General features: G+C 54.3%; 1 long non-coding RNA gene across 2 annotated transcripts; it reads left to right on the forward strand.

Moving 5' to 3' along the window:
• The first annotated feature begins 2,863 nt into the window (after positions 1-2,863).
• Positions 2,864-27,772, forward strand: LOC142403009 (uncharacterized). Of its 2 annotated transcripts, none has more exons than XR_012773563.1 (4): positions 2,864-3,081; positions 3,525-3,655; positions 5,760-5,854; positions 27,684-27,772. It is a non-coding gene; the product is annotated as an uncharacterized LOC142403009 (long non-coding RNA). The 2 variants fall into 2 exon arrangements; XR_012773564.1 differs by having other exon boundaries at positions 5,765-5,854.

A 27,772-nucleotide genomic window follows, 5' to 3' on the forward strand; every position in this document is an offset into this window, starting at 1 on the left:
TACCGCGTTTCGGACACACAGCGGCAGCAGCGAGCTCGGGGAAATGTGCCACTGCGCATGCGCGGCTCCCTACCTGCAGTACCGGCTTTTGGCCACAAAGCGGCAGCAGCGAGCGTGGGAAAAATGTGCCACTGCGCATGCGCGGCTCCCTAGCTGCAGTACCGGATTTTGGCCACACGGCGGCAGCAGAGAGCTCGGGAAAATGTGCCACTGCGCATGCGCGGCTCCCTAGCTGCAGTACCGGCTTTTGGCCACACAGCGGCAGCAGCGAGCGTTGAAAAATGTGCCACTGCGCATGCGCGGCTCCCTAGCTGCAGTACCGGCTTTTGGCCACACGGCGGCAGCAGCGAGCTCGGGAAAATGTGCCACTGCGCATGCGCGGCTCCCTAGCTGCAGTACCGGCTTTTGGCCACACAGCGGCAGCAGCGAGCGTGGGAAAAATGTGCCACTGCGCATGCGCGGCTCCCTAGCTGCAGTACCGGCTTTTGGCCACACGGCGGAAGCAGCGAGCTCGGGAAAATGTGCCACTGCGCATGCGCGGCTCCCTAGATGCAGTACCGGCTTTTGCCCACACAGCGGCAGCAGCGAGCTCGGGAAAATGTGCCACTGCGCATGCGCGGCTCCCTAGCTGCAGTACCGGATTTTGCCCACACAGCGGCAGCAGCGAGCTCGGGAAAATGTGCCACTGCGCATGCGCGGCACCCTATAGCTGCAATACCGGCTTTTGGCCACACGGCGGCAGCAGCGAGCTCGGGAAAATGTGCCACTGCGCATGCGCGGCTCCCTAGCTGCAGTACCGGCTTTTGGCCACACAGCGGCAGCAGCGAGCGCGGAAAATGTACCACTGCGCATGCACGGCACCCTATAGCTGCAGTACCGGTTATCGGACACACAGCGGCAGCAGCGAGCGCGGGAAAATGTGCCTCTGCGCATGCGCGGCACCCTATAGCTGCAATACCGGTTATCGGACACACAGCGGCAGCAGCGAGCTCGGGAAAATGTGCCACTGCGCATGCGCAGCACCCTATAGCTGCAATACCGCTTATCGGACACACAGCGGCAGCAGCGAGCTCGGGAAAATGTGCCACTGTGCATGCGCGGCTCCCTAGCTGCAGTACCGGCCTTTGCCCACACAGCGGCAGCAGCGAGCGCGGGAACATGTGCCACTGCGCATGCGCGCCTCCCCAGGGCGGGCCGGTCAGAAGCCGGAACTGCAGCTCGGCACCGCGCATGCGTGCGCGCGCACAAGCGGAGCTGTAATCCCGGAGGGAAGCTCTCGCATCCGGCTCTGCTCTCACACGCTGGCGCTCATCAGCAGGTAAAAATTCTGCGCTTCGCTTTGACATTGTCCTCTAAGGGAAAGCTCTGGGTCTGGATGTCGCTTGCTTATTTGCTGTGGAGTATTTGTGTTTTTCAGCAATCGTTCCAAATAGAACTGGGTGGGTGGGGCAGGGCAGAGTCAGGGTCTTTGCAGGGACCTGGGAAGTAAAGTCTTGAACACAGAAAAGCTTAAAGCATTTGCTGTACAGAAGGTTTCTCTGTACCCACTACATCTTATACTGCTTATTAGCAGTGACTGATGTTTGTAGGAGTACCGTGTGGAAGTGTGAACGTTCATTACTGCACTAAAACTGCTTTGGTTCTGTGTAGAAAGTAGAGGAACTACAAAACAACATCGTGTGTCGTGTGTGTCCCCCCCCCTTTTTTTTTTTTTTTGTTAAACATACCGTGTTTGCAGGGCCTTAGCTTTCTATTGCCAGACTGGCAAAGCTTCCCAAGCTCTGTTCCCCCGCAGTCACCACAAGTCTCCAATAGTTGCCAGGATGGTGAGTTAGTTTTGGGCTTCTAGCCCTCCACTCTGCCATTGTTTTAGTCAGATCCTGCATTCCGCTCAGTTAAAGACTCACGAGAATTGCTTAACATTTGCATTTGGAAGTCATGCTTCAAACAATGAATTTGCAACAAATGGGTTTTTTTGACACTAGTCAATGAACTCCTGTAATACTGCAGCAAAAGGACATTTTTACTGGTTGTTGAATCTCAGAGTGATAACATAGGCATCCCTGTTGGAGCCCTTACCGCAACCACTGCAATGTTTGTTTACACCCTGCTCGGTTCTTTTGTAAAGGTGCGAAGCTGTGGGAGGTGCGTTATTCCCAAGGTGCTACGGCGCCGATGCTCTGGCTGTCGGCAGGAATGGGCAAAGCGGAAGGCTCTGTGGCTAGGGGAGAGTGGCGTGGACGTGCGACTGCTCTCTCTGTTGCACCAGAATTTCGACGGCTGGGTTGGGCTGCTAAATCGATGGAACGACTGGAAGAAACTTCAGAAAAGTGAGTGAGTACTCTCCTTATCTTTATCTTTTAAAGCAGTCTTTCTACAGACCCCTGTCCATGGCTTAGCTATTTGATTGGCGTGAAACAGACCCAGAATTTTGCTTTAAGCAGTGTTCTGATTCACTGAAATTCCCCGTAGGTAGAGAGCAAGAATTACAAATGTAGCTTGGTGGTTGAAGTTCTCGGGGTTTCTGTGAAAGCTAACTTGCCAGAATGAGTAGGAAGCAGCCTCAATTCCAGTAGAGATACTGTATGAAAGGTCCTTTTCTTGACAGGAAGAGAGCTTCACGAAACGTCAGCACGGTTTGCCGTAGGGCCTCCGACATACTTGTTCAGTCATGAAACATTTTGAAACATTTGAAACATTTGCCTTGCGAGGACAAGGGCTGTCTCCTGGTAGGCAACTGAATTCTGTGACTGATTCCACCGCTCCGCCCGGGGAACCTGAAGGAGGCAGTCCCTAGGCCAATGCAATCTAAAATGGGGGTCGTTTTAGTTTTTTTAATCGTTTCTTAGGGATATGAGGCTTGTGTGGGTGTTTAGCTTGCCCTGTTCTTTCTGTTCCTAATTCTGAACCCACTGACTGGCATAAAAGAACGGTCGTGTTGTAGTCTGACGGTGTCGTCTCCCAGGAGCTGGTGGAAGGCCAGGGCTTACGTAAAGCTGATAAGGAGGATGCGGGCTGGAAAGCGGAACGTCTAAACGAGAATTACGGTCCTTGGGAGAGAAGCACGTCCTGAAGAAATAGGTAAGCTAATTAAAATGTTTTGGGAACCATCCGAAACAACTAGTAGGAGCGTGATAAGAAGGACCCTCCCGCAAACTGTCCTCATTATAATCCTAAAAGTCACACCCCTCGAGCTAGAGACCCCGGCCCGAGCAGAGAGCCCTCACCTCTGAGCGTGCGCAGCATATTAAAGTAGTGCTGTAGCTTTAAGTTGAAATAAGAGAAATGTAGACCAATAGAAAACTGCTTTGTGTAATTACTTATGCTTATGCATATGCGTAGCTAGACTGTATAAATACTGTACTTGTATGAGCGAACTTTGTGCTAGCTTTGTGGAGCTACCGCCTAGCGCCCATCTCTGCGCAGACGTGACAGAAAAATACCTCTGCCCTGTGTGTATATGGGCGTCCCGCACACCGGGTAGACGACCTCACGCTTGTGGGCTAACAGTTTTGACACTCCAGGTGGGACCGAGCTGACAGCCTCGCCCGGTTCGTCTTGCCGCATCCGACAGGGAGAAGAGGCCTGAGCGGACTCCAGCGCGCACCGACCCGTCGATCGGGGACTCCTTCAGCTCCTCTCCTGCGGTCGGGCGGTAAGCGACACAACGGTGCAATGTTCCTGAAAAGAGGTATTTTTTGGGGATAGGAGAAAAGGGGGTAGGGGCAAGATGTCTCGGGAAGCAGGCGGCCTCTGTTCTGTTCTGGGCTCTGCATAAGACGCACCGGGAAAGACAGGTGGCAGTAGCGTAGTTCTGTTTGTTTCTCCACGCTGTCCTGTTCTGAGTAACGAAGGGAGACGTCCCTCGTTCTGGTTAGTGTAGAAATGCTGGGTTTTTCGGTACCGATATGGGCTCTGCTGCTTCCCAGGAGGCACCCCTTTGCTCTCCTCTAGGATGCATCCTGAAGCATTGCAATAAATTTGGGGGAGATGCCATGACTAAAAATCAGCTATCAGAAAGCGATAGTTCGAGCTCCCCTCAGACAGGCTGTAGGGCCTGAAGGAACACCGGTATCCGTACACGTACCTTTTACTGCTTCTGATTTATTAAACTGCAAACAGGTAGTCGGATCCTATCGAAACAATCCAGAAGGAATGTATAGTACTGTTAGTCACAACTCCTAGTCCTAACTGGGGAGATGTACAGGCTCTCCTAGAATATTTGTTTACCACCGAGGAGAGGAGAAGAATTTTAGAGAAGGCCAGAGAGGGACTGATCCAACAATGTGTGTGTGGGGGTGGGTGCCTAATACCGATATGTACCTCCCGAAAGAGGATCCGGAGTGGGATCCAAACACAAGTGTGTGGCATTACAGAGGGTAAAGGAATATCAGAAGTTAATTTTGTATGGGATTCAACACGGAGTGCAAAAGCCCAACAATTTATCTAAACTATCTGAAGTAAGGCAGGGGGATAAGGAAACCCCATCAGCCTTCTCTGAGAGATTGTGTGAAGTAGCTCGAAAACGGACAGATCTGGATCCGGAAGATGATAGCAATTCAAAGTTATTTAACACGCTGTTTATTGGTCAAGCAGCAGCAGATATAAGAAAGAGATGACAAAAGGCAGAGGGCGAGGATGGCATGACAATCTCACAGTTCTTCTCAATGGCATCTAAGGTCTGTAATAATCGGGAGGAAACAGAAGAGAAGGAGAAGCGGGGACGAGTAACGCCGCAAGCTTCTTTGTTGGCTGCCTTGACGGAAACACAAGAAAAAGGGAGAGAAAATACACGAGGTGCATTTTGTGGGCGAGGAAGGGGCCGTAGAAATAATAGTAGAAATGGTTATGACGTTCCCCTGGGAATGAATCGGCGTGCACATTGTAAGCAAGAGGGCCGTTGGAAAAAAGATTGTCCGTGCCGTCTGAGTAATGGGGAAAGAGAGACAGAAGAAGCCCTTGGAGTCATGCCGGAGATTGGGTTGGACTGAAGGGGGGCCGGAGGAATCTATGACAGTTTCCCCAGATGATCCTCTGGTTCCAGTCAAGCTGGGGAATGAAAGAATAGATTTTTTTAATTGATAGTGGAGCCACGCATGCTGTAGTAAGTAGTTGTAGGGGACCCTTAAGGTGAACTAAAATAAGCGTTGTTGGTGCAAGAGGGAAAAAGACTTTAAGGCTGTTTTTACAAGCTATGGAATGTTCCATTTTGGAAGCACTAAATTAACTCCTGAATTCCTTTAGATGCCAGAATGCCCCCTACCATTGCTTGGGTGGGATTTACTTGTAAACTGAATGCACAACTAAGTTCTTCTGAAGACTCTGTTCAGTTGACTCTGTTCAGCCCGCAGGGGACCTCTCCTGTTTGTGCTGGACGCCAGCCTGAACGGGACCTCTCCTGTTTGTGCTGGACGCCAGCCTGAACGGGACCTCTCCTGTTTGTGCTGGATGCCAGGCCGCAGGGGACGTCGCCTGTTTGTGGCGGACGCCAGCCCGCAGGGCACCTTGCCTGTTTGTGGCAGATGCCAGCCTGAACGGGACCTCGCCTGTTTGGGGCACACCGATGGCAGGCGCTGTCGCCAAAAGGCAAAGCAGGGTCATAGCAGAGTTTTCCATTTCTGGGGATGGGCTCAGCCGTCTCCTGCACAAACTTCTGTTATGTAGCAACGGGGATGGTAGCTTTCTTCTGTTTTCTTGAAGAACAAGAGGATGATGGAGCACGTGACAAGAGCATGATCTTTTTTCTCTTCCTTTGGCAGTACAGGCACCCAAGGCCAGCCCGCATCCAAGGAACAGCACGGGGATATCCGTGTCGACCATCAGCAGAGGAAGGAAGCTTCTTTTGGAGGCTGAGGTGATGAAGCAGAGTCCTTAATTGTTCTGTTGGATTTTCAGCATGGGTGCGGGGAGGGCCTGGGACATGCAAAACGTGGTCCCGGACAGGGAAGCTGTTTATTAGCTGTCTATGAGAGCTATCATGGACACCACCGGACTGGCATCCTGTAAGGATGGTTTCACGTGTTTTCTTGTTTAGGGGCCAACCTTGGCTTTGGGCTGTAAACTCAAGTCTGCCAGGCCGGTGCCAGCTTGGCAGCAGCATCTGCCCACGGCAGCACCAGCTTGGTGGTGGTGTGTGCCCATGCCTGTGCCAGGTTGCTGGTTGTGTCTGGCTTGTGAGGCTTGGGGTAATTGGCCCCCTGTTCCCCATGGCGTGGGCTCCAGCTGTGGCCTGGGGCAGCACAGGTGGGACCCATGAGGTGAGGATGGGGCTGGGCCCAGGGTTTAAAAAGGGCTGAGGATGGGGCTGGCCCTGCTGTGCCAAGGGGGCTGCCTAGGCATGCCTGCCTGCCTGCCTGCCTGCGGGAGCTGGCTGAGGAGTGAAATGAAGGGGCTTCCCCAGGCAGCTGCCTCCAGCAAGGAACAGCCGGTCCCCACAGCCGGGACGGATCCGTCCCGGACAGAGTGCACCACCAGCACGTGGTGCCGGGAGCTCGGTGCCCCCATCGGCCGTGCGCATGAGCCACCGTGTCTCTGGGCAGCCTCTTGGGAGAGGAGCATCGAGGCACCCGGGCGGGCGAGGCAGCCGGCACTGTGGAGGAGGAAGGGGCAGAGGCCGAGAGAGAGAAGCCTCGGGGCGCCGAAGGTCTCCCGGCGATGCCGGGAGCTGCGGTGAGTCGCGCATCCCTCGCGTGTGTCCAGGCCTCTCTCTGCCGTGCTTCTCCAGACCTCTGCCTGCCTCCTTGCCTGCACCTGCCTCTGTCTCCCTTTCAGGCTGTTTGGCTCCCCAAAGCTTTTTGCCCGTCTGCTAGCACTGCCCTCCACACCGTCGCCTTCTCCATTGCCTTTCTATGCCTCTCCCTTTCCAGCTCCCCACCTGCTATTATTTCACCCTTCCCACACTGCCTTCTTCCATATTGCTGGGGAAAATGGCATTTCTAGGTCTCCCTCTACGCAGTGACCTGTCTCGCTTTTCAGTGACTCCCTCTGCTCTGCACCCTGTCTTCTTTTTTTCTAGTAAGCTGTCCCTATTTTTCAATTTTTTACTCTCATAATTCTTTTCTTTTTGAAATTTTGTTTCTAGGTGTACTCTTACTTTGTTTTCTGTCTCTCTTTTTTTTATTTTTTCCTGTTTCCTGTATCCTGGTGCTTTCCAAATTTTCATTCTGTGTCTACTTTTGTCAAGATGTCTCTCCCTGTTTAATTGTTTCCTGTCTGTCCTGTAGCCCGTTGCTTTTAACTTGTCTTTCCTCGTCTATCTTTATCCAGTTTGCTGTCCTCCTTTTTTAATTCGTTCTAGTCTGTCCTGTACCCAGTTGCCTTTAAGATTTTCTTTCTATGTCTCCGTCTACTTAGGTTTTTTGCTATTTTTTAATTTTTTCTCTCTTAATATCTTTGGAATTGAAAAAACTTTTGAATTTTTGTTTCTGTGTTCACTTCTATGTATTTTTTTCTGTCTCTCTTGTTTGTTTTTTCCTATCTGCGCTGTATATTGTGACTTTTAAAATGTTTTTTCTGTCTACTTTTACCCAGACGTCTAACCCTATTTCTTTATTATTTCCAGACTTTCCTGTGTCACGTTGCTTTTGACGTTTTTTCTATATGTGCTTGTATCCAGTTCGCTGTCTGTATTTTCTGTTTCATGCTCGTCTGTGCCATAGCCTGTGTCCTGGTTTCCTCTGGGACAGAGTTAATTTTCTTCCTAGCAGCTGGTAGAGTGCTGTGTTTTGGATTTTAGGATGAGAATAATGTTGATAACACGCTGATGTTTGGGCTGTTGCTAAGCGGTGTTTACACTGCTCAAGGACTTTTTCAGCTTCCCATGCTCTGGCAGGTGCACAAGAAATGGGAGGGGGCACAGCCAGGATAGTTGATCCAAACTGACCAAAGGGCTGTTCCATACCATACGATGTCATGCCCCGTATATAAACTGGGGGGAGTTGGCGGGGGGGTAAGGGTCGCTGCTGGGGGACTGGCTGGGCATCGGTTGGCGGGTGGTGAGCGGTTGTATCTTTTTTTTATTTTCCCTCCCTTGGGTTTTGTCGTCATCGTCGTCCCCCGCCCCCCCTCGTTGTTTTCCTCCTCATTACAATTCATTATTACTATTACTATTATTTAGTTCCAATTATTAAACTGTTCTTATCTCAACCCACAAGTTTTCTTGTGCTCTTCCGATTCTCTCCCCCATCCCACCGGGGGTGAGTGAGCGAGCGGCTGCGTGGTGCTTAGCTGCCGGCTGGGGCTAAACCGTGACGCCCTGTCACTTTTTAAATTTTGTTTCTGTGTCTTTGGTTATTTAGTTTGCTGTCCCTATATTTTATTGTTTTCTTCCTTTAAGGCCTTTGACTTTCAAATTTTTTCTATGCCTACTTTTATCTAGTTTGCTATCCCTATTTTGAAATGTTTTCTCCTCTGCCTCGGACCCTTTTGCTTTTTCAATTTTCTTGCTACGTCGACTTTTATCAAGCTGTCTGTCCCTGGTTTTTTAATTCTGTCTGTCTTGTCACATACCCTGTTGCTGCTTAAATTTTCTGTCTTTTATTTTTGTCTCTTCTCTCCATTCATCCGGAGGCTGAAGAGGGTCTCCTCGGCACGCTGTTATTTCTGAAGCGCTATTTGTACCCCTCTCGCTTTGTAAGAACGTCTCCTCCCTCTTCCTCAGAGCAGTCTTGTTGTCCTCTCCTCCATCTCGCTCGCCTCCAGTGGGTCAGTGTCTCCCTCCTGACCTCCGTAGTCTGGTCAGATCCCCTCCCCAGTACCTTGGTGCCCTCAAGCCGCCTTCTGTCTCTCTGGCCATCTCGGCACCCCTCTGTTTCTGTCGCGACGCTTCCTGCGAGCGCCCTTGTGTTGCGTGGCCATCCTTTAGTTCTGCAGCAGGCTTTGTATCTTTCTTATTCAGAGACAACTCTTCCTCAGGCTTTCATTTTCCCTCAGAGCACTCTTGCCTTCCCTCCGCCATGTCGGATGCCTCTGTTCGGTCCCCGGTCCCCTGAGGACACCTCTACTCTGTTCAGATCCCCTTCCGTGGGGAGGGGTTTTGTGGGATTGACGCAATCCCACAAAAGATTGTGTCAGCAATCCTTTGTTTGTCTCGTTGTCCACGTTTCCCCCGCCCCCCGGAGCCCCCTCGTTCCTGTCACGATGCCTCCCGAGACTGTCCTCGTGCCCCACGCCACCCTTCGAGCTCTGCAGCCCTCTTTGTGTCTCTCTCTTATTTGGACAGAACCCCTCCTCAGGCTTTCGTTGTGCCCCACAGCTCCCTGACCTTATTCACTGCCGCCTGGGATGTCTCCATTCGGTCGCTCGTCCCCGGAGGACATCGCTGGGACACCCTCTTGAGTTTTGCACTGCGTGCCAGAGCCGCCTTCTGTCTCTCTCTCTCTCTCTCTCTCTCTCGCTCTCGGCACCCTTCCTCTGCCGTCACCGTGCCTCCTGAGGCCGTGCTCGTGCCCCACGGCCCTCTGTGGCTCTGTAGCGCAATTTGCACCCTTCTTGCTCCCGAGAACCATTCCCGATGACATCTTTCATCTCCAGGACACTCGTGTTGTCCTCTGTGCTAGCTAGGACACCTCTGTTCAGTCCCTGGTCCCCTGAGGACATCTGTGGTCTGTTCAGATCCCCTCTGGACTTCTTCATTGTGTCCTCGAGCCTTCTTGTGCCTGTCCCTCTCAGAACCCTTCTGCTACTGTCACGATGCCTTCCGAGCAGCACGCTTTTAGCTCCGTGAGCCCCCTTTGGACTCGCTTTGTTGCATTCGCACCCCTCCTAAGATCTCTGTTCCCAAAAAAGAGTGCTCTTGTTCTTTTCTGTGCCATCTAGGATGCCTGCCCAGCTCCAGGGACGAGGCCCAGCACCAGGGACGAGGCCACAGCTCGGCCGCTCGGCCTAGGTCCCACAACTCAGCCTGGGCCCTGCACCTCAGCCCTGCAGCTCGGCTGCTCGGCCTCAGCCCTCGCACGCACACGCACACACACAGCCAGAGAACCTTTCACTCACAAAAATACCTAGAGATGGAGTTAATGAGAAGACAGGAGACTCTGCTGATCAGGCACAGGGCATGGCCAGACAGTCCTACTGACCAGCAACCGATTTGCATGCCACCAGCCCTTTTTATCCCCTCGTCCCTCTCTTTTCCGATGCTTGTTCCTCCCCAAACTCCTCCGATACCTCCCCTTCCCCACCTCTGGTTCCTCCAGTAAAGGTACCGTAGTACATCCTGTGCGGTCCCCGCGTGCGTCCCATATCCTTAGCCAGCAACCTTTCTCAGGCTGTGTGGTGATCCGGAAAGCCGCTCCCGTCTACTGGTTGTGACGAGCGTCGCCCCGTAGCATGGGGCTGATGGCTCTGCCGGGACAGCTCTGGCAGGAGCCAGGGCAGGGAATCTGTTTCTCTGGCTGGGTCACTGGGGTGCCTTACCTGGCACGGTGCCTCTGCGTGACCTGGAGTTTACGGGGACAAGCTTTTTATCGCGTAACCTAGCAGGGAACCACACTTAAAGCTTTGGAAAGATGCTCTAAAACTAGAACTGTCCAATGACCTTAGTAGTTGGATTGGTTTGTGGGATAAGCCTATCGGAGGCATCAACTTGAAGACAGCTGCTTGACCCGTTTTGTTGATTTCAGTCACGTTGTTTGAAGGAAGAATGTACAGAAAGGGCCGAGGAGGTGTGACAAGAAGAAAGGAAAGAGCAAGTAAGTCTTGAGAGAGGGGAAGAACCTCAGTGCTGCGAGTGACTGAAGGTGCTAAGGGCTACGAGATTTTGGGGGTAGGTGTGCACATGTGAAGGTCTGGGCGGGAACAGCGCACAAAGAGTAGTAAAATACAGTTGGGGAACCCAAGATTGCTCCTCATTCTGGGCCTGCGCACGCGCCCTTGCTCTTGCAGCTGCAGACACGCTGGAGCTGCGGGGGGGCAGGCACGCCAGCCTGCCTGGAAGCAGGCTTTGGGCGCGGGGTCCCTCGGCTGAGGCGGTGCCAGTTAGTGGGGGGAGAGCCCTGTGTGTTGGGCAGGTGAGGGGCGAGTGAGGCCGGAGCATGGCAAGGGCTGGGCTGGGGCAAGCGTGGACAGAGGGGACAGAGAGGAGGACCTGAAGGAATAGGGGTTGTGAGCTCTTCATTCCCAACCAGGTCACTGAGGGGCAACCACCTACAGTACCCGAGATACGGGGGAAGGTCTGGGGCCAGCACAAACGGTGCTGAGAGAGGGAGTTTCCATAGGGTCTGGTGGTGGCTGCAGGCTGCTTCCCATCAGCCACAGTGAGCCCCGTGGCATGCCGCACAGCCCTTTTGGTGTGCACCAGTTTGTATTCGGCTGTGCCCTGGAGCCCTCTGAACTCCTGAATTCATATTTTGGGTTCCCCCCCAAGTCCTTCCGTGTGTCCCAAGGCCCTGTGTTTGTCACACAGTATGCCACCATGCTTCCTCTTTAGCTTTCCTCCCATCCCAGAGTTTTGCCAGTGCTTTTTTGGTGCGCTCGGGTCAACTGTTTCCCTCTCTGTAAGGCCCAGGCCCCCCCCCCCCTTCACCTGTCTGTGCCCCCAGAGTCCTATGTTTTCCTTGTCACCTGCTGATGGCTTCCTCCCACCCCACCGTTGCACTCCAGAGCTCTCCCTTTGTTCTCATCCCCTTTTCTCTTCCCGTGCAGCCCAGGACTCTCCCTTGAGCTTTTGGCAAGCTGCCCTCAGGAGCTGGGGCACCCCTCTGCTGTCCCGGCCACCACAGCTGTCCCCAGTGGGGCCGAGGGCAATAGCCTGTGTTCTCTGTGGGATGCAGTTCTGGGCCCAGGGCCTGGGGCTGACAAGCCTCTGGAGTGGCCAGCAGGGCCGATGGCTATGGTGCCTGTGTCCCCCGGGCTGCAGCTGGGGGCCGGGGGCTGCTGAGCTGGGCTACTGCCACGAGTGCGGTGTTCACGTCACCCCATGAGGGTAGGTCCAGGACAACACAGCCAGTGCTGAGCAATACAGGCTGGGACCAGGAGCGAGGCTGCAAGCACAGAACAGGTGAATGGGGCCGGGGCGGGGGGGGGGGTGAGGGGGTCCCTGCGACCGGGAACATCCCAGGGAAGGTGACCCAAAGGGGGAGGTGGGGCTGGGGCAACAGCGATCGGGTCCAGGAAGACCCGCGCTAGGGCCAAGGAGCGGAGGGTGCGGCGCCGGGGTCGTGGGTGGCCCAGAAGCCGAGGGGATGAGGGAAAGCTGATGCACCGGGGCAGCGGGGAGGCTGCACATGGACATGCGGGGCTGCCTGAGTGCTGGGGCTCACCGGGGGGTAGGGGTAGTGCTGGGGAAGCACCTGGGCTGGGGTCCTGCGAAAGGGCAGTCCCGGCACAAAGGTGTGTGTGTGTGTGTCCCCCCCCGGTGCGGGGGGGTGGGGTGGGGTGGGGGGTGGAGCGCTTCCAGGCCGTGCGGAGGTGTGGGCAGCGCTGGAGGGGTTCGGGGCAGCTGGGGAAGCATCGGACCCGAAGCGGAGCCGGTGGTGGTGCTGGGAATCGTGGCACGGCGGGGTCCCGCGGGCGCTGGTGAGGGGAGGAGGGCGTACGGGACGGTGTCCCCACAGGGTTAAAGCCCAGGGAAGGCAGCAGCCCGCAGCATGCTGGGAGCTGTAGTCCTGGGGTAAGCAGCGTGTGGTGGGGCACGTTGGTCGCAGGGCATGCCGGGAGATGTAGTCTTTCGGCAGGGCGCTTGCAGACAGCCCCCTGCCCTGTGCAGCACGCCGGGGTGCGTACTCGCCCCATGCCGGCCGCCGGGTACCTGCCGGGGCTGGCAGCCGTCTGCCGGCGGGGAACGGCCTCGGGCACGTGGCGCGGGGGGGGGGGGGGGGGGCGGGAGCGGGAGCGGGAGGAGGGGGGGGGGGGGGGGGGGCGCGCGCCCGCGCTCGCTGCCGCCCTCTGGCGGAGGAAGCGCGGTACTGCAGGTCCGGCACCGCGCATGTGCGGGGGGGGTGCCGCCGTGCTCGCCGCCGCTGCCGTCCGCCGGTAACGGCAAGGAGCTGTTGCGGTGCCTGCGAAGCGCCGCCGCCGCGCTCGATGCTGCCTCCCGGTAAGGAAACGCCGCTGCCGCCGCCCCACGTGCGCGCTGCCGGCGGGCGCTCGGCGCGGGACTGCAGCGCCGGTCTGCAGCGCCGGCGCCGTCCCTGGGCCGGCGCCGCCCGCCGGGTGCTCGCCGCTGCTGGTGCCGCGGCACGGCCGCAGCGCGGTGCTGCCGCGCGGCGTTCGGGCGCCGGCGCTGGCCCCTCCGGCGCGCCGTCGGCGGCCGGCGCATGCGCGGTGCCCGGGAGCGGCATGGCGGCGCGCTGGGCGCGGGTCCCGGCGGCGGCGGGTGTCCCGGGGCACCGGCGAGGCGAGCGAACGCCTTTGGCGGGCGCGGGGGTGTGTTCTGGCCGCGGTCGGGAAGCCTCCCCCTGCCCGCTGCGGCAGGCTGCCGGTGTGCTGGAGGCGAGCTGGGTCAGGGCAGCCCCAGGGAGTTGCCCGAGAGCTGAGAGAAGGGAAGAGGGGAAGGAGGCGGACACCCCCCAGGCGAGGACGCCGGGCGCCTCCCCGCTTCCAGAGCTCCCCCTGAGCCTCCCCCGGCCCCGCTTGCCCCCCCACCCCGCGCAGCTGCCCCCAGCTCCAGCCCCTCCCCTGAAGCCTGTCCCGTAGCCCCCGGTCGCCCCCAAGCCCTGTCGTGCCAGTGGCAAGCTGGCCTTCCGCGTGTGTCCAGGAGCCCCTGCGGAAGGGGAGGCTTCAGCCGGGGGCGATCTGCGGTAATAACGGTGGCGGCTTCTTCTTTCCCTCTCCCAGAGGCTGCGCTGAGGCCGCGGTTGTCCCTTCCTCCCCTGGGGCTGCCGGTGACGGCACCCGCCTCAGGCTTGCGTGGGTTGTCTGTGCCTGGCCTCGCTCTCCTGGCGGCGTGGGGGCGAACATGGACAGGCGGAGCGCTTGGTGGCTGTGGACAGGAGCTGCGGCGGCTGAAGCTGGAGAGGCCAGAGAAGAAGAAATCGAAGGCCGGCCGGCCGGCAGCTGCCTCCCGCTGCAGGCAAGAGAGAGCCCGCCTCTCCGGGCGAGGAAGGATCCCTCCTCGTAGTCCGCAGCAGGCCAGGCCGCCAGCGTGCACTGCAGGGTCTGTATGCGTAAGCCGGAGCGTGGTCTTGCTCCCTGTCCCTGTCTGACAATCTGTGTCCTGCTCCTTGTCCTTCTTTTTCCCCTCTCTCTATCGTCCCCCATCCTTCTTCCTGTGTGTCTTTTTTCTCTTTCTGTCCTTCTGCCCCAACGCTTCTTTCTCCACCTCTGTCCTGCTCCCTGCCCCTTGTTTCCTCTCGCTGTCCCTCTGTCCTGCTTCCTGTCCCCGTTTTTTCTGTCTTTATTTCTCTGTCCCGCTGCCTGTCCGCTCGTTTCTTGCTGTACCTCCCCGTCCAGCTGGCTCTCCGTTTTTTCCTTTCTCTCCTTCTCTGTCCTGCTCCCTGGCCCTTTTTTCTCTTTCTCTGCCTCTGTCCTCTAGCTCGTGGCCGTTTTTTTAATTTTTCCTTCTTGGTCTCTTTGTACAAATCTCACCCTTTCTTTATTTCCCAATCCCTTTGTCCTGTTCCCTGTCCTTTTTCTCTCTCTGTCTGTATGTCCTGTGCCCTGTCGCCGTCGTGTCCCTCTGTTCTTCTTCCTCTCCTTTCCCCCCCGTCTCTCTATCCCTCTGTCCTGCTCACTGCCCCTGCATGTTCTTGCTCCATCTCTCTGCAGGGCTCCTCGTCCCTCTTGTTTTTGATTTCTCTGCCTCTCTGACCTTTTCTTTCGGCCTTTCATTCTCTGGCGGCACCTCAGTCTTCTCCCTTGTCTTGCTTTTGTCTTTCCAGTCCTCTGTCCTGCTCCCCATCCCGGTATTAAATAGGGGTGGGTGCAGGCCCTGTTCTCTTGGGACTGGCGGGGGAAAAAGCAGCCCCGGGCCCAGCGCTGTCCTGGGGTTTGTCGGGGGGTTTTGGGGCCGAGTCCGTGTGCGAGCGGGGGGAGTAGGGGCAGCCCCACGCGGCTCTCGGGTGCTGCTTGTTGGGGCTGGGCAGCCTCTGCCGCTCCCGGCGCAGGTCGGGCAGCGGCGGCCCGGGGGGCTCCTGCGGCGCCGGGCGGGTGCCGGTGGCCGGAGTGGTGGGGAAGGGCCGCGGCTGCGGCCGGCGGGGGTTCCTGGAGGCGGCTGGGCCCGGCTCCCCGCGGGGGTGCTTGGGGCTGGGGGGGTTTGGGGTGCGGGCCCGGCACCCCAAACCGGTGCTGGAGAAAGCAAGCCGGAAGCAGCCGCACTAAAGCGATGCCCTGCCTGTGCTGGTGCGGCCCCGCAGAGGTGTGGGGCCGGGCCCTCCGCAGCGCCCAAGCGCTCCCCAAAACTGCGTGTGTGGCCCTGGGGGTGCAGGGCTGTGGGGTGGCTGCGCTCCCCCCACCCCGCAGCATCACGCATGGGGACCGCAAAGGGGTCGGAAAGCAGAGAGGGTGAGCTGGTGTGGGGCCTGAAAACGGAGAGCCGGTCTTGTGTTCCGGGGGCTTGAAAAGAGGCTCCCGTGGCTGATTTTGGGGCTCGGAAACAGCTGGAGTCGTGCGTTTTCAGGACCTGCCAGAGGGGACCAAGTGGTGTGTTTTTGGGCTGAGGAGCAGAGGTGAAGCGCTGCGTTTTTGGGCCTCGAGAACAGGCTGAGCAGGTGGGTTTGTGGGCTCAGGAATGGGAGCTGGTTTGGGGGCCCAAAGCAGAAGCCGGTTTGGCTGTTTGGGCAGGGGGGTGGGAGGGCATTGGGGGCTGCGGGGGAAAGCGGAGGGTGGGCAGGGTGCACGGACCCTCCCTGGAGGTGGGGGTCTGGTCGCGTCGGACCCCAAAGTTCGGGAGGCCGGCGTGCCCCGGGCCAGACTCGAGGTCTGAGGTGGTCTCTGGGGGGGAAGGGTGCATTTCAGACCCCGCACGCCCTCTTGGAGCCCAGCTCTTCTTTGTATGCTGCTGAGAAGAGTTCTGAAGTACTTAATCATACAAACTAATTAATCGGTATTTCCACAGGGTACAGCGGTGATGTTTAATAGTAATATTCAAGTTCTGACAGCGACTGCTTTCCGACCTTGTCCAAAGCCCAGACTGTTGCAAATAGCTGGAGCTGGTAAGGAGAAGGAGCCGAAATCAAGCGGAGCTTCGGTGCAGAGCTGGAGCTTCAGCTAGCCAGAACTGTGGCAAGGAGGAGCTGGAAGGAGATGGGGTGTCCGCTGCCTGGAGCGTGCGTTAGCCAGGGGCGAGGTTACCTGTGGCTGTAATGAGCGGGAGCGGCCGTGAGCTGGAGCGCCTGTTCGCCGGAGCATCCGTCGGCCGGGCTGCGCCGCCAGCAGGGCTGCAGAGCGGCCGGGCGCAGGCAGGGCTGTCCCCAGCAAGCGTCTCTGAGCAGCAGGGAGGCGAGCGGCCCTTCTGGCAGCGGGGAGCCTGGCCTCTTCCCTCGGGGATTAAATCCACGCCCTGCGCCTCTCCCTGCACGGAGGGTGTCTCCCGGTCCCCTTCCTGGGGGTGGAAGCGAGGTGGGGGTGGCCCGGCTCTCCTGGGGCAGCCCCGCTGCGAGGGGGCGCGGGCGAGGCGTCCGCACGAGGCGGCGGTGTCTCCCTGGTGCCTGGCAAAGGGGAGAGGGGCTGGTCGGCTGGAGCTCCCGGGGCGCACGGCCTGGCCCCGCAGGGCCCCTCTGGCAGAAGCCTCCCCTGTGCTTTCCCCGTTGGCTGGGTGTGACAAACAGGATCATTTTTTGCCTCCTCTTTTCCCAGTGTCACCTTCTGCGTCACGTGAAGAAAAGCCTGCGTGGTGGATCCCGCTTGCTGCTCGGGTAATGGCGCGTATGGGGCCGGGGGAGCGGGGAGAAACCTTTGTGAGTTCAGGGAGGCTACAGATGCTCCACATGAAACCCAGAGAAAAGGCAAACGTGCTGCCAGTGCCGAAAAGCTGATGAAAACTTGCCGTTAACAGAGCGTGCCTCGTTCCTGAATTGGTCCCTTGGCAGTTACGAATGTTTTCCTTTTGGGTAAAAGAAAGAACTTTCATCTAGGAGAAATGAAGAGCTGCCTGTTGCCTTCTTCAGGGTCAAGTGTTTTCTTCTGTTTGTTCAGACTACTTTTATGGGCAAGTTGGGAAGAGCCTTTTATTTTTATATGCACAACTACCTTTTTAGTCATCTCTGGTGTCAGTAGAGTTGAGTAATTTTTGAGCACCTAGCTGCCAGTAGAAATATAATGAATGAAATGCGATGGAAACTGACATTTCAATTTGATTTGTATTCAGGTTTTTTTTTCATACGAGTGTTGATGGCATGCTGTGCTGTGCGTCAGTCCACATTCTGTTCCGTGGAGCCTTTGGTCTAGGAGTTTTATGTACCAAAAAAAAAGTTTGTCCTTCCAAAAAAGGACTAGTCATTCCTAGGCTTGAGGTGTAGACTGGGAGAGTCTCTGGAGCCCATGATCAGAATGACAGTGCTGCTGCTCTTTGTCTTCACTGGCGTTAATTTCCCCACTGCTCCGTGGTGGTTGGGAGCCCTGAGTCGTTGTTTTTTTTTCTGTCTCTAACACATTTTTTTTCCCCAAGGAGAGGCTACATTTAAAAGTGAATGAGTGTCCTGGTTTTGTCTGGGATAGAGTTAATTTTCTTCCTAGTAGCTGGTATAGTGCTGTGTTTTGGATTTGAGGATGAGGATAATGTTGATAACACGCTGATGTTCTAGTTGTTGCTAAGAAATGCTTACACTGGTCAAGGACTTCTGAGCTTCCCCTGCTCTGCCGGGCGCACGAGAAACTGGGAGGGGACACAGCCAAAAGCGTTGATGGAAACTGGCCCAAGGGCTATTCCATCCCATCTGGCGTCATGCTCAGCATAGAAACTGGGGGGAGTTGGCCGGGGGATAGGGATCGCTGCTGGGGGAGTGGCTGGGCATGGGTCGGCGGGTGGTGAGGGGTTGTATCGCTTGTTTTTTCCTGGGTTTTGTTCCTCTCTTGCTCTCTTGTTGTTTTCCTTCTCATGAGAATTCATTCTTCTTCTTTTGTTCCAATGCTTAAACTCTTCTTGTCTCAGGCCACGAGTTTTCTGACTTTTGCTCCTTGGATTCTTTCCCCCATCCCACTGGGGGGCGGGGGAGGGAGAGCGAGCTGCTGGGTGGTACTTAATTGCCGACCGGGGCTAAACCACAACAATTAGTTTCCTCCGAAACGTGTCAGTCACTAAACTTGAGTGATGTTTATTAAAACCACAAAAATGGCACCTGTCTTACAGACCTGGAGTCCTTCTGAACGTGTATTCATCCCACGCAAATGTCATTGGGCTACAGATCGTCTGCACTTTGCGCTTTGACGAGACAGCGTGCTGAGACAGGGATGAGCTCTGAAAGAAAAAAGGTACAAGGTCATGGGGTTTTTGGTCTGTTTTTTTTTGTGGGGGGCGCGTGCGTGTGTTTTAAAAAGAAGAGTGCGATGCTGAGTGGTGGCAGCCCGCAGAGCTCTCTTGCTGCCGGAGCTCTCCTTTTCTTCTCTTTCACTCCTCTTTCATGGCTGTAATGGTAATTTGGACAATTGTAGAGGAGCAGTTAAGTTAGTTGCCTGTGTCGATGTGCTGGTAGTCCCAGGAAGGTAAGTGCTTGAAGCAGTAGTGAATAACTTGGCTGCAAGTGGAATTTCCGAAGGAAGAAGAACAACGGGAAGCAAATAGCAAGTTACCAAACAATTTGCGTGGGTGAAAGACGTTGAAGTTTTATTGCCAAATGTTGTTGGGCAGTATGTTCCAAGTGGCTATTTTTGGTCAACGTGAATTTTCAGGAAGTTCAGGGTTGTGCGTGGCAAAACGTGTCCCTCTGTTTATGCATGCTGCTGTGTAAATGTCCAGCGGCAGGGCTGTTGTTCTCTGCTCTCCATGCTGCCACGGTAGCGCTGTGGTGTTTAGACCCGACAGAGGGCTTTAGGAAGGGAAGGGGAATGCCTGTTTTCCGTGAGGGCTATGAATGCTGACCCTTTTCTCCGCCGCTTTCCCGTGCGCGCGATGAAGCGGTTTTATTTTTCTCCCTTGTTCCTGGTCTAAATAGTTGTGAAGCTGTCGCTGCTGTGGGATTGCAAGTGGTGTTTCTAGGTTTTTGTGGGGTTCTAGTTACGGATCCCTTCTGCTGTGGGGAAGTGTCAAGATAAGGCTTTCAGTGTAAAGCTTCAGAAGCTACATCCACTGAAATCAGGGGAGGTGGAACTGATGTTGCGTGTGCAGCTGTGCTCGCGGGGATGCTCGGTGGCCCCTCGTCAAAACAGCAAGGGGCGTGTGGCCATGCGGAGGGCTGTGCTCTGGGTCTGAGGGCGTGCCGTCTTTTTGCTGTTGGAAGACGGACTAGAGCGCGTGGCTGTGAAATGTCAGGACAGTCAAAAGCTGGGAGGGACCCTAGGCAGGTTTGGTGGCACAACTGCAGTGTGAGAAGGACTTGACCGTTTGGAGAAACGGCCTGCAAAAAATCATTCCTGTTTTGCAAGGAGGCAGTTCACAAGGACGGATGGGTTGCCGTGCTCTTTAACAGAAATGCTCACCTTGGGACGTATGGGGTGAGGAAGTCTTGACTGTACGTAGGCTTCGGAAACTGTACGTAGGTATGTGTGTGCGTCACCTGCGTGTATCTATGAAAGGGGTTCTAGTGAAACCAAAGGCGCCCGTGAGTCCAAAAAAGGCGCGGTTCTCTAAAAACTGCAAAAGCTCTAGCGGCCTGTGTCATCAACTGTAGCAAAGATGAAGCAAAACCCTTTTTCCTCCACTCAGTTGTAGTCTTCACCAAGCTTCACAAAAAAAGGAAGCTTTAGATTCCTACCCGGCATTATGCTACTAAAGGTTTTTTTTCCTCTCTCAGCAGAACGTCAGCTGCCACCATTTCGCCGTGGTCGCCCTTTCTTCTGCCAGGAAAGTACGAGACGGATGGAAAGGCTGCGTAGTGGTCTGCAAGTACACGGTACGCCTACGATGTGTGCCTGCGTTTTTCCTAAGGTACTCGTAGCGTGGACTTTAAAGGTAACACGAAGAATGTGCCAGCTCTCCTTCTATAGTTTTTCTATGAAGTATTTCAACACAAATACTACAAGTAGAATAAGGCGTGTTCTGGAGCATGCCTATGCAAAGCTGACTTCCCTTGGTTTCTTTTTCCTTCCTGAAAGCGTAATCTTCTGTCTGTGCGCTTACTATTAAATGATACTGTGAAAATAATTTTGTACTACAAGAGGAAAGAAACTGTTGGGAAGAGTTCAGCTGTTCAGAAGGAAGAGCCTTTGTTTTCATGGTAAAAGCTTTCTGCTTTTTCAGTCAGTAAGTTTTTGAAATATCTTCTAGCAGTACTTGAAAAACCTTGCTGCGATCCTAGCGTCCGTACTAAAAGCCGTCAAGGTCAAAGAAGAGACGTGGACAAAATGGGAGAAATGTGCGTCGCTTCCGCATGTTTTCCAGGCTTTCCCAAGAAGCATTAGCAGCCTTGTAAGTACCGCCAGTGAGTCCTGATGTGGTTTTGGTGAGTTACTGCTTCAATAAGGTCCTTTTTCCGGAAGCTACAGTGTGTAATTTTTGGCTTCAGTTGGAAAGAGATTTTCCCGACTGGAAATCCTTCTCATTCAGAGAAGTTGCATTTGATGAACTTCCCATTGGAGCGGCTGTACGTGCCAGCAGAAGTCATCAGCAACAAGACTTTTCACTCTCTTGAAAAACAAAAAAAAGTCAATTTCCTTCCAGGGGCCCAAGCCCAGCACGTCTTCCAAAAGTTGATGGCATTGCTGGTCTCTGGTTCTCAGTTGTAACAGCCGAGGTATGTAACAGCCCCCCCCCCCCCCAGTGAAACCATCTGTGGGATCTCTTATGTCACTGACTTTTCTATCATAACTGAAACTTTAAACAGAAGCTAAAATTGTGTCATTTACAAAGTGAATGGCACTGTTTAAACTGTGACTGCCCAATAGCTGTGGCATACAACTTACGAGGTGTATTTCAGCAGTTGGGTATTTGTTCTCCATGTTTCAAGAGAGAGGCAATGGAATGTTACGGGTTTTTCCCCAATATTTTGACGGAGTGCTTTATTTCTGCCTCTCGTTCCATGGCGCGTTTCCCCGGCGCTTCAGTAGCGTCTCTCTTGGGCAGCGCGGCTGGGCAGATGTCCCTCCTAGTTACATAGCACACGACCCACCCCCCAGTCCCATTATAACCGTGCATTTTGGAGACAGATGATGTAATGGTATCCCAGCTGTGCAAGTTAAATGAATGCAAAAGGAAACTCAAATGCTTTTATCGTGTAAGTGTTGTTGTTGGATGTATGTAAACATACGCCCACCTTGTTAGTGTAGAGTGAATTACTGAGATTTGTCCTTTATTTTCCGTGTTACTCTCTAAAGTTTTACACTTCCCTTTCAGCTTTCTTGACCGAGCAAGCGAGACGTGCAGCAGCAGCGCGAGGGCGGCAGCCGTTGTGGTGGATCCCTAAGCGTAGGTTCTGATGAGGGTCCGACCTTGTCCTGCAGCCTCACGGGGTTGTCTGCCTGCAGCAGTGCTGGAAGGAAGGGATGAGACATTTTCCAAGAGCAGCAAGAGCGTTCACTTTTAGGTGAAGAAGGTGTTGAAAATCCTATCCCTTGGTCTTAATAGTGATTTGAAGCGTTGCAGTCCCTGTAGCTGTTAAAGCATGCCCTGTATCTCGAGCGGAGCTGTTTCCCTAGAATCCTCCTTTAGCTCAGCTGCTCTCCTATCCCTTATTCTGACTGAATGCCTGTACTTTCTGCTGTGCTGTTTTTTTCATGGGCTGAAATGGAATTTGGGGTTTGTGAGAGACTGAAAGAGTTAACGTCTCGAACGTTGTGGCGATTTGAGGCGCTATTTGCATGGCGAGGGCAGGTCGGGGAGCACGGGGTGGGGGAGAGCAAGAGCGGGACGTGGAGAGCGCGTCGGAGGATGCGCCGTTCCAGGTTCTGCCAAACCTGACCATGTATGGCCAGAGGTCGCACAGAGTTTATCTGAGGAAGGGGCTTGCAACCGCCCCAGAGACCCCTCATGACCACCCCCCTCCCCCAGCGCCTGCGCAGAAGATTGAGAACTTTCTAGAACAATAACCATGTCAGTCCTGAAGGGGCGTACCTGGAGGCGGGGATTAGCCAATAAAAGGCTTGCCCCCCCCAGGGAAGCGCGCGCACGCCCACCACTGGACGATTGCCACGTCTGTCATCGTCATTGCGGGATTCGAGGGTGGTGATACTTTTTCTTTCTCTTTTCTCCTCTCTCCTCCTTTCCTTTTCTTGCTTCTCTTCTCCTCTGCTTTTCCAATATATATATGCAAGTTTGGGATCGGGTTGCCCGGAAAATAGCTCCATTGCCAAATTGCCTTTGTTCGTTCATTAGACTCGTCGGGTTGTTAAGTTTGTCCGTTTGTGGAATTCGCCAGTAAATAAAGTTGCTGGCCAGCCTGTTCCTCTGGGTCATTGTCGTGACTCTGCCGACCACGCGGCTCTGCCGAGCAGAGATCGGCCTTTGTCGGTACTCAAACAGTCGGGGAATCGAAAAGATTCACCCCTCTCGCAACCCACCGAGTGGGACGAGACATTAATTTGGTGTCAGAAGTGGGATTCCCTGACTTGATCAGTGAGAGGAAGAGGGAGGGGATATCAATTGAGTCGAGAAGGGAGGACGTGAATCGGCTGAGTCCGAGTCCTCCGGCAGATGATGATCATGGCTTCCTGGGTTCAGCCTGATCTGGACTGCTCCCCTTTGTTGTTAGAGTTGTTAAAAGCTGTTGTTTTGGGTGTTTTGGTAGCTGCGCTGACGGCAGCGCAGAAATACAAGTGCACGGTAAAATGGGCTGAGCGAGCGGCGAGCGAATTGTCACAAGATTTGGGTAAAAGCTTGCAAGCGGAGCTGGAAGCTGAGCAGAAAAAACGGGTGCGATCGGAAATAGCAGCGACTAGGTTGCAGAATCAGTTGCGCGACGCTTTTGTCAGGGAGCGTGAGTTGTGGTCGGCGCTAGCGGAGGCGCGGAGGGAGGATCTGGAGAGCGAGTGTGGGCACTGCGGTCTGTCTAAGGAACGCGAGCTGGCTGACGGGGGAGTAGCTGGCCGCTACCCCTGGGAGGAAATGGAACGGGCAAAGTGCCAACATGATGAGAGAACTGCTCCCCAACTTCGCCCACTTATTAAAACGGAATTTCAATATGAAGGGGGTGCCGATACCGCGCCGGAAATCATAACAAAAGAAATACCCTATAGTGCAACTGAATTGGCCAAATTACAAGATCGATATAGTAGGCTCCCTAGAGAAACGGAGACAGAATGTGTGTGGAGGGTCTCCCTCACGGGGGAGGACAGAATTTAAACTTTCTGAGGAGGAGGCGCAGGGATACTGGGGTCCAGGCGTGTTTCTAACCGTCCCCGACACTCGAGCCCCCTGGTCCCTCACTCAAAGGGCTGGAGGGCTGGACCCCTTGGAACGGGGAGATCCGGTGACCATCCCCACTCCGGGACTGGATCAGAGTACCGAGAGCGTGCAGAAAGCCGCCTGCCTCCAGCTCCTGCATGACCGGCACTTAACACCCCATCAGCCCTCCCCGATGTTGCTAAAAGCCGACCCCAGTCGAATGAAACCCCTGATAAAGGGCCTCCCTGACCCCCTAAAGCTACATGCCATACAAATCCAGGACCGCCTAAGGGCAGCGCTCCCAATTCAGGAGCGTTTAACAGAAATGCTAACACCCCGGAGAAGCCAAAGGCAGTCCGCTCCGGCGGAATTCCCCCTCACCTGGGGAGGGGTTGCGCAGGAGCTGATCAGTTATAGCCGCAACGTGGGAATCTCCGGAGGGGAACAAAGGGGTAAAGCTGCGGTTAGGAGAACGGGATTAGACAATCAGCTTTTAAAAGGCCTACCTGTCGGAAGACCTCCTGATAATCCCTTGCTTTTAAAACCGGTCCGAAAGGGGACCGAGTTTTCCTTTTCTTTTGCAGGGGGAGAACCAGACCGTCGCCTGCTAAAACATAGCGATCTTGTCGGAGGAGCATCGGACCTCGATGAATACTGCCAATGTTGTATTAATAGTCCTTATATGTATTTACGATTTTTCATGTGGACGGTGGTCCTCCTCTCCCCCGGGAAAGGAGGACACGGGGGAAGTGGAAACCATACTCCTTCGAACCTTGTGTGGGAACTACGCTTTCTCACATGGACGGTGGTCCTCCTCTCCTCCGGGAAAGGAGGACACGGGGGAAGTGGAAACCATATTCCTTAGAAGCTTGTGTGGGAACCAATTCATGTGTTTACTAGAATCTGGAATAGAACCGACCAAGGGATATGTGTTGCCCTTCCCCGGTCAACCGAACAAGGATTGAGATTTGGTGGTGGTGGTGGTGTTTTTTTGTTGCATTACCCCATATTATGTATAACTTGGAAAAGTTCTTAACTATAACACTGGTCCTGGGGGACACCACCCCCCCCCCACCCCCCCCCAAAAAAAAAAAAAAAAAAAAACCAACAAACCAAAAACCAAACCTGGCTCTTTGGGAGAGTAAGGGTTCTGATAAGGGACATGTGTATTTGTTGGGGTTAGAGTCAAGTATTGTGGCATACCCTGTACACACTACCCTTTGCAGAGCCTGCCGCTCACTGCTAAACCTGACATACCTGTAAAATTAGCATATCCCCATACCCCTTGGGACTAGTTTGGGGATGTTCTAACTGGAAATTTTATTCCTGATTAGCATTGAAATATCATGCTGGTCTGAAATGTGGATTAGTCATCCTTATGTCCATCTCACAACTCCAGTACTACTGCACTCTGCTACTGCACTCTACTACTACTACACTCACAACGTCAGTACTACTAGAGAGGCAGCACGGACCAAAATGAAAGAAACTGCTGACCAAGCTGCTGAATTATTTCGATCACTCCCGCCGAAAGACTTTCGATGGGCATGCCCCCAGATCTTCGTTCGCTTCCCTCCTACAATCCTGGGGACTCACGGGGTGGGGGAAATGGTTAATTCAATTTGGAATAACCCTGATTTCTGTTCCTTATAACTGGCATAGCTATTGTTTATCTGCTTGCTTCTGCTTTCATTGTCTTTTCTCCTGCTGTTCTCTATGTTCATATCACCACCCTGGAAGACAAAATCAAGGACCCTCTGCCAACTCTTGTTGAAGATTTCGTGAACTGTGTCTTCTCGATCTTCTCTATGTGAAAATCGTCACCCTGGACGAAGATTGTATAGACAATGTTTGAGCCAGGGGGTGGTGTGAGAGACTGAGAGAGTTAATGTCTCAAACATTGTGGCGATTTGAGGCACTATTTGCATGGCGAGGGCAGGTCGGGGAGCTCGGGGTGGGGGAGAGCAAGAGCGGGACGTGGAGAGGGCGTCAGAGGATGCGCGGTTCCAGGTTCTGTCAAACCTGACCATGTATGGCCAGCGGTCACACAGAGTTTATCTGAGGAAGGGGCTTGCAACCGCCCCAGAGACCCCTCATGACCACCCCCCTCCCCCAGCGCCTGCGCAGAAGATTGAGAACTTTCTAGAACAATAACCATGTCAGTCCTGAAGGGGTGTACCTGGAGGCGGGGATTAGCCAATAAAAGGCTTGCCCCCCCCCAGGGAAGCGCGCGCACGCCCACCACTGGAGGATTGCCACGTCTGTCATCGTCATCGCGGGATCCGAGGGTGGTGATACTTTTTCTTTCTCTTTCCTCCTCTCTTCTTCTTTCCTTTTCTTGCTTATTTTCTCCTCTGCTCTTCCAATATATATATGCAAGTTTGGGATCGGGTTGCCCGGAAAATAGCTCCATTGCCAAATCGCCTTTGTTCGTTCGTTAAACTCATATAGGTCGTTAAGTTTGTCCGTTTGTGGAATTCGCCAGTAAATAAAGTTGCTGGCCAGCCTGTTCCTCTGGGTCATTGTCGTGACTCTGCCGACCACGCGGCTCTGCCGAGGACCCGTACTCAAACAGTCGGGGAATCGAAAAGATTCACCCCTCTCGCAACCCACCGAGTGGGACGAGACACGGGTAAATGACCTCACACTTGTGGGATAACAGTTTTGGCACCCCAGATGGGACCGAGCTGACAGCCTCGCCCGGCTCGTCTTGCCGCATCCGACAGGGAGAAGAGGCCTGAGCGGACTCCAGCGCGCACCGACCCGTCGATCGGGGACTCCTTCAGCTCCTCTCCTGCGGTATTTGTTTACCACTGAGGAGAGAAGAACAATTTTAGAGAAGGCCAGAGAGGGACTGATCCAACAAGGCAGGGGGGTGCCGAATACCAATATGTACCTCCCGAAAGAGGATCCGGAGTGGGATCCAGACACAAGTGTGAGGGATTAGAGAGGGTAAAGGAATATCGGAAGTTAATTTTGTATGGGATTCAACACGGAGTGCAAAAGCCTAAGAATTTATCTCAACTATCTGAAGTAAGGCATGGGGATAAGGAAACCCCATCAGCCTTCTCTGAGAGATTGTGTGAAGTAGCTCGAAAAGGGACAGATCGGGATCCGGAAGATGATAGCAATTTACAGTTATTTAACATGCTGTTTATTGGTCAAGCAGCAGCAGATATAAGAAAGAGATGACAAAAGGCAGAGGGCGAGGATGGCATGACAATCTCACAGTTCTTCTCAATGGCATCTAAGGTCTGTAATAATCGGGAGGAAACAGAAGAGAAGGAGAAGCGGGGACGAGTAACGCCGCAAGCTTCTTTGTTGGCTGCCTTGACGGAAACACAAGAAAAAGGGAGAGAAAATACACGAGGTGAATTTTGTGGGCGAGGAAGGGGCCGTAGAAATAATAGTAGAAATGGTTATGACGTTCCCCTGGGAATGAATCGGCGTGCACATTGTAAGCAAGAGGGCCGTTGGAAAAAAGATTGTCCGTGCCGTCTGAGTAATGGGGAAAGAGAGACAGAAGAAGCCCTTGGAGTCATGCCGGAGATTGGGTTGGACTGAAGGGGGGCCGGAGGAATCTATGACAGTTTCCCCAGATGATCCTCTGGTTCCAGTCAAGCTGGGGAATGAAAGAATAGATTTTTTTAATTGATAGTGGAGCCACGCATGCTGTAGTAAGTAGTTGTAGGGGACCCTTAAGGTGAACTAAAATAAGCGTTGTTGGTGCAAGAGGGAAAAAGACTTTAAGGCTGTTTTTACAAGCTATGGAATGTTCCATTTTGGAAGCACTAAATTAACTCCTGAATTCCTTTAGATGCCAGAATGCCCCCTACCATTGCTTGGGTGGGATTTACTTGTAAACTGAATGCACAACTAAGTTCTTCTGAAGACTCTGTTCAGTTGACTCTGTTCAGCCCGCAGGGGACCTCTCCTGTTTGTGCTGGACGCCAGCCTGAACGGGACCTCTCCTGTTTGTGCTGGACGCCAGCCTGAACGGGACCTCTCCTGTTTGTGCTGGATGCCAGGCCGCAGGGGACGTCGCCTGTTTGTGGCGGACGCCAGCCCGCAGGGCACCTTGCCTGTTTGTGGCAGATGCCAGCCTGAACGGGACCTCGCCTGTTTGGGGCACACCGATGGCAGGCGCTGTCGCCAAAAGGCAAAGCAGGGTCATAGCAGAGTTTTCCATTTCTGGGGATGGGCTCAGCCGTCTCCTGCACAAACTTCTGTTATGTAGCAACGGGGATGGTAGCTTTCTTCTGTTTTCTTGAAGAACAAGAGGATGATGGAGCACGTGACAAGAGCATGATCTTTTTCTCTTCCTTTGGCAGTACAGGCACCCAAGGCCAGCCCGCATCCAAGGAACAGCACGGGGATATCCGTGTCGACCATCAGCAGAGGAAGGAAGCTTCTTTTGGAGGCTGA

This window comes from Mycteria americana (assembly GCF_035582795.1).
Source record: "Mycteria americana isolate JAX WOST 10 ecotype Jacksonville Zoo and Gardens chromosome Z unlocalized genomic scaffold, USCA_MyAme_1.0 Scaffold_30, whole genome shotgun sequence".
NCBI lineage: Eukaryota > Metazoa > Chordata > Aves > Ciconiiformes > Ciconiidae > Mycteria > Mycteria americana.